General features: G+C 34.5%; 1 long non-coding RNA gene across 1 annotated transcript in view; it reads right to left on the reverse strand.

The window, feature by feature from the left end:
- The window catches only part of LOC138372201 (uncharacterized), a 9,029-nt gene extending 2,097 nt beyond the window's left edge, over window positions 1–6,932 (reverse strand). Inside the window, exons 1-2 of the long non-coding RNA XR_011230728.1 lie at window positions 6,833–6,932; window positions 1,549–1,655 (exon numbers count right to left, since the gene is read on the reverse strand). This is a non-coding gene — a long non-coding RNA (uncharacterized lncRNA). The remainder of the gene's footprint in view (window positions 1–1,548; window positions 1,656–6,832) is intronic.
- Window positions 6,933–7,147: the final 215 nt, after the last annotated feature.

The following is a 7,147-nucleotide window of genomic DNA, read 5'->3' on the forward strand; positions in this document are numbered from 1 at the left end:
GCTTTTAAATACATGGATGGTGATATACTAAAGAAATTGTTCATGACTTTTGTTACGCCAAAGCTAGAATATGCAGCTGTTGTGTGGTGCCCAACAACAGAAGTTGGCCCATATCTTAAGAAGCACATCAACAAACTGGAAAAGGTGCAAAGACATGCTACTAAGTGGCTCCCAGAACTGAAGGGCAAGAGCTACGAGGAGACGTTAGAGGCATTAGATATGCCAAAACTAAAAGACAGAAGAAAGAGGTGATATGATCACTACATACAAAATAGTAACAGGAATTGATAAAATCGACAGGGAAGATTTCCTGAGACCTGGAACTTCAAAAACAGGAGGTCATAGATTGAAACTAGCTTAACACAGATGCTAAAGAAATATAAGAAAATTCACTTTCGCAAATAGTGGTAGACGGTTGGAACAAGTTAGGTGAGAAGGTGGTGGAGGCCAAGACTGTCAGTAGTTTCAAAGCGTTATATGACAAAGAGTGCTGGGAAGACGGTCTCATCCTGTAACTACACTTAGGTAATTACACACACACACACACACACACACACATTATATATATATATATATATATATATATATATATATATATATATATATATATATATATATATATATATATATATATATATATACATGTCGTACCTAGTAGCCAGAACGCACTTTTCAGCCTACTATGCAAGGCCCGATTTGCCTAATAAGCCAAGTTTTCATGAATTAATATATTTTCTCTATTTTTTTTCTTATGAAATGATAAAGCTATCCATTTCATTATGTATGAGGTCAATTCTTTTTTTATTGGAGTTAAAATTAATAGAGATATATGACCGAACCTAACCTATCTTTATAGGTTATGTTAGGTAGCTGAAAATGTTAGGTTAGGTAGTTGAAAAAACATTAATTCATGAAAACTTGGCTTATTAGGCAAATCGGGCCTTGCATAGTAGGCTGAGATGTGCGTTCTGGCTACTAGGTACGACACATTATATATATATATATATATATATATATATATATATATATATATATATATATATATATATATATATATATATATATATATATATATATATATGTCGTACCTAGTAGCCAGAACTCACTTCTCAGCCTACTATTCAAGGCCCGATTTGCCTAATAAGCCAAGTTTTCCTGAATTAATATATTTACTAAAATTTTTTTCTTACGAAATGATAAAGCAACCCTTTTCTCTATGTATGAGGTCAATTTTTTTTTATTGGAGTTAAAATTAACGTAGATATATGACCGAACCTAACCAACCCTACCTAACCTAACCTAACCTATATTTATAGGTAAGGTTAGGTTAGGTAGCCAAAAAAAGCTAGGTTAGGTTAGGTTAGGTAGGTTAGGTAGACGAAAAAACATTAATTCATGAAAACTTGGCTTATTAGGCAAATCGGGCCTTGAATAGTAGGCTGAGAAGTGCGTTCTGGCTATTAGGTACGACATATATATATATATATATATATATATATATCGGACAATTAGTAAAAAAAAAAAAAAAAAAAATTTAAATTATTTTACCTTGTACCTAGATCCACCAGGCCTGTTTGGTGCATGTTTCAGTACTTCAGAAATCTGGAAGGTCACATCCTCCTCCTCAACTTGTGGATGTGCTTTGATAGATGATTCTGTAAAATTAAGTTATTTATATAATAATAAATTCAGTATAACAATAATATTCTGTAAAATTAAAAGTAATTTATACATCAATCAGATAAAACTCTCCAGAGATGGTGATACACAACATATAAAGGACAAGTTTCAGAACAAAATATGCATTTAGGAATAAGGTTTTGTACATGTAGGTAGCACATGAGAAAATAAGTGGAAGGTGATCAAGTTTATATTATCATGTTAATGGCTTTGTTAAGGCTTTGCAAGAATGAAAAAATATTAATAATATAATATCACCTACCAATTAATTGTACATCATTTATAAGTCAATTATTTGCATTATTATTATTCAATACTAATGATATAAAAATGCATTTTGTAATCTACTATTTATGCAAGTATTAAGCACAGGATCATGAAATAAACAGCACAATACTGTAATGGATAAACCAATTAAGTTTACATTTTCCTATAGCTAAGTCAGTCAGTTCTATTAGCAGCAGAGAACAATTATGCCCAACCTCTATTAAATGAAACAATCTTAAGAGCAAGTGATAGAAATATAATCATTTATGCTTGGGAAAATATTATGGAATGGTTCCAAATATGAAAAATATTAAGTTTTTTGGTTAAATTTTTTTAACTTAAAATTTAAATTTTTAAGTGAATTTTAAACTTTAAAAAAAATATTTAATTTTTTGGTTACTTACTTAAAATAACATTATATAGTTCTTGTTTTTGTAGAAATGCCAATTTCTTCTTTTGCCCTTCCAGACTGTATAGTGACCACAGGCCGTTTGTTCATATCTTCATTATTCTTCGAACTGTGGTTGCACAATCAGACCCACGTACACTGGTTAAAAGCATCACCTAAAAGCAACAACAAAAATGTAGTACACTGACGAATTTTGAATATATATATATATATATATATATATATATATATATATATATATATATATATATATATATATATATATATATATATTATATATATATATATATATTATATATATATATATATATGTATATATATATATGTATGCCATATACATATATATGCTATGTTGTATGCTACAACTTGGCTGATAATAAAGCCATTCACAACTGCAGGCCTAATAAAAAAAGGAGGTGGCATAGCAATATCTTACAAAGATACCTTCATCTGCAATAGTCTCATTAGTAATAGAGACGACTATTGTGAATATACCTTTGGCAAGTTCTCCAGTAAATCCCTTAAATCCTCCTTGACTATAAGTGCCATCTATAGATTTCCCAATACCAACATAGCTTCATTCTCAGATAACGTAAGGAATCTTATCATAAATAACAATCTCAACAAAAATCAAACCAACTTAGTGGTTTGTAATGGTGAACAAAACATGCAGATACTTATATATAACCTGTGAATAGAGTGTAATAACACCAAAACTATTTGTTTATTGTTTTATGACCATAATAATTGAATCACTAATATGATTCACTAATATATAATCCTAATAATAATCACTAATATATAATCCATTGAGCATGCTGCATCTCTTTCAGTCTCTTTGCAATTTGAACAAGAGGGTTTTTAATTGATCGAACCATATTCTTAAAGTAAAGTAAATGAGATGTATTCCATATTTTGCAAAATATACGATGAAGGCACACAAACATTCATACCAAAACTGAAGGGCAGGATTTATGAGGAGACATTAGAGGCATTAAATATTCCAAACTAGAAGACAGAAGGAAAAGAGGAGATATGATCACTACGTACAAAACAGTAACAGGAATTGATAAACTTGATAGGGAAGATTTCCCGAGACCTGGAATTTCAAGAACAAGAGGTTATAGATTTAAACGAACTAAACAAAGATGCCGAAGAAATGTAAGACAATTCACTTTTGCAAACAGAATGGTAAACGGTTGAAACAAGTTAGGTGAGAAGGTAGTGGAGGCCAAAACCGTCAAAAGTTTCAAACATTATATGACAAAGAGTGCTGGGAAAATGGGACACCACGAGTGTAGCTCTCCATCCATCTGATTGATAACCCAAATGAATTTTTCATGGATATGATACCAACATCAAATCATAAATCAGATGTGATCCTATCCCCACTGGATTTTGAAGAAGCCATAGACAGTATGCCTATGCACTCTGCACCAGGCCCTGACTCTTGGAACTCTATATTCATCAAGAACTGTAAAAAACGTTATCGCAGGCCCTTCACATTCTTTGGAGACAAAGCCAAGATACTGGCATTATCCCTGACATACTAAAAACAGCAGAGATAGCACCGCCCCATAAAGGAGGAAATAAGGCAGAGGCAAAAAACTACAGACCGATAGCACTAACATCGCACATCATAAAAATCTTTGAGAGAATGCTAAGAAGTAAGATCACAAAATACATAGAATCACAGCATCTCCATAACCCCAGACAACATGGTTTCAGAACAGGGCGCTCTTGCCTATCACAGTTGCTGGACCACTCTGACATGGCACTAGATGCCATGGAAGACAAACAAAACGCTTTGACAAAAAAAAGCCTTTGACAAATGTGACCATTGTGTTATTGCACATAAAATGCGTTCAAAAGGAATTACCGGAAAAATAGGCAGATGGATATACAACTTCCTGACTAATAGAACCCAATGTGTAGTAGTCAACAAAATAAAATCTGGACCATCAACCGTAAAGAGCTCAGTCCCCAAGGGTACTGTGCTTGCTCCAATACTTTTTCTCATCCTCATATCGGACATAGACAAGGACACAACCTATAGTACTTGATCATCCTTTGCAGATGACACTAGAATCTTCACGAGAGTAGGCAACATAGAGGACACGGCAAACCTCCAATCAGATGTAAATCAGGTCTTTCTATGGGCTACAGAAAATAACATGGTGATTAACGAACATAAGTTTCAGCTCATGCGCTACGGAAAAAATAAAAAATATAAAAACGGAAACCACTTACAAAACTCAAGTCAAATCATAACATTGAACGGAAAAGCAACGTAAAGGATTTGGGTGTACTGATGTCAGAAGGCCTTACATATAAAGAACACAATAAAGTAGCCGTCACAACTGCAAGAAAAATGACAGGATAGATAACAAGAACTTTTCACACTAGAGATGCTATACCGATGATGATAGTTTTCAAGACGCTAGTGCTCTCTAGAGTGGAATACTGCTGCATAATGAAAGCCCCTTTCAAAGCTGGAGAAATTACTGACCTATACTTATGCATTTATCTTCGGTTTAACACAACAGGCACCAGACACACGCTAGGCATCATACACACTAGGATAAAACAAACATTAGGCCAGAAGTCAGAAAAGAATTCAAAGAATTTTACTGGAAAGGCTTGCTGTTAGGAAAGGAAGTAATTGAGATGAATTAATGCACAGTATGTCAATTTTGTGAAATATATGATAAAGGAACAAAAACATTTATACCAAAACAAAGATGCAGAACTAGGAAACAGGATTTGTTCAACTGAAATTTCAAGACGGACAGAGACCAAAAGACACAAAAATGGAATCAATATACGAAGAGGCCAAACCCCCAAACATACCAGTAATACAAAGAGAAACAACTACACGGCAGTGAGGAGAGAGGCAGAAAGAAATTTTGAAAAAAAGGAACAAACAAATGTAAAGTAGAACAAATCATATTCTATAAATACAGCAACAACCAATTGCAGGTAAAGGATAATATTCAGAGCTTTTAAATGCATGGATGGCGAAATACTCAAGAAATTGTTCACGACTTTTGTTAGACCAAAGTTGGAATATGCAGCGGTTGTATGGTGCCCATATCTTAAGAAGCACATAAACAAACTGGAAAAGGTGCAAAGACATGCTACTAAGTGGCTCCCAGAACTGAAGGACAAAAACTATGAGGAGAGGTTAGAGGCATTAAATATACCAAATATACTACACAAATATATATACTACACATGCACAATAAACTACCCTACACAGGCTGAGTATGGTGTGTACAATAAATTATTAGCTAAAAGATAAGACTGAGTTTGTATAAATGGGGGTTAAGTCAGAGTGGGAAAATGTAAGTGGAGTGCCTAAAAACCCTGTCCTGGGACCTCTGTAATTCATAATATATACAAATAATTTAGACTCAGGTTTGATCAGCAATATTTGAAAATTTCCAGATGATACAAAAGGGATTTTTTCTGGATTCAGGATTATTTTTTTATGGCTGAAAACAGGTTTTCAGCAATAAAAGAAATACAGTATTGCTGGAACAACCGTCGACATCTTCAAGAGAAAACCTGAACATCTTCAAGAAGTGAAGATGACCTTGAGAAGAAGTATAGGTTAGGAATTGTCTCCAAAGAATTCTCAAAGAATTACTCGTTATTGCTATCCAAGATAATTAGACGAGCCAAAACTAAATACTACGAAGATAAATTTACCCAAATAAAGAGTACCTTACCTAAAAATATGTATGTACCTTACGTAAATAAACATTTGATTTTGAAGTGCCGGACAAACAAGGCTGTGGTGGATATGTGGGCCTGAGGGGCCTGTCCAAGCAACAGCCTGTTGGACCAAGCTCTCACATGTCAAGCCTGGCCTTGGAAGGGCTTGGTGAGTAGAACAACTACCAGAACCCTATAATGCATGTATCAAGGTGTCCAGGCAGTGAGCACCACATAATGCAGTGCAGTCCTGTAAGAATAAGCACAGTAAGTATGGGCATGGAGGGGGTGCAGCAGTGGCTTGTGAAGGGCTGGAGAGTAAATGGACATGCCCAGGGGTAAAAAGCATTAGGGTAACAGAACATAGCCCATAAAAATAGTAATGACTGTGAATGAATAATTATATGAATGCAATAATACTTCATATCTCAATAGGAAAACTAAGCAGGGTGCAAGACAAGGTACTGGTGGTGATAGTGGTTGGTACAAGTCCTCACATCCCCACAGACACCAGTAACAGCCCTCACCTCCCAACACAGTACCCTTGTAGCGAGTTAATCTTATACTCGCTTCATTATCTTATAGCATAACTAATTAACACTAATTACAGAAGCTACACAAGTGATACTTTGGTGTGAGTTGAGCGCACTGAGCGTCGGTATCGCTACACCCTTGTTCCTTAACAACCCTTTGGACCTTTATTACAGAAAAATAGAATCAATTAATTTAATAAAATATAGAATATAAGTGCTTACTTACGATAATACTATCGGTGGAACACAAAATCTTCTTCTTCTTGATAGTAGGTGCAGTTTGCATGAAGGGTTAGTCCTCGCCATGACTGAACTCACGACAAAATGGCCGCTGTGTTGATATGGCGTCAGAGGACGCTGTGACGTCACAGGTGAGGGACGCTTTGCGCATTACTCCCTCGTACTTAAAAAGTACTACAGGTACTTTTTGGTTTTATTTTTGAATATGGCAGAAGTTGGACAGCTTTTCAAATCATTATAAGGGAGTGAGTTCCATAGACTAGGTCCCTTTATTTACATAGAGTGTTTACATAGATTAAGT

The sequence above is a fragment of the Procambarus clarkii genome, chromosome 38, assembly GCF_040958095.1.
Source record: "Procambarus clarkii isolate CNS0578487 chromosome 38, FALCON_Pclarkii_2.0, whole genome shotgun sequence".
In the NCBI taxonomy this organism is placed as follows: Eukaryota; Metazoa; Arthropoda; class Malacostraca; order Decapoda; family Cambaridae; genus Procambarus; species Procambarus clarkii.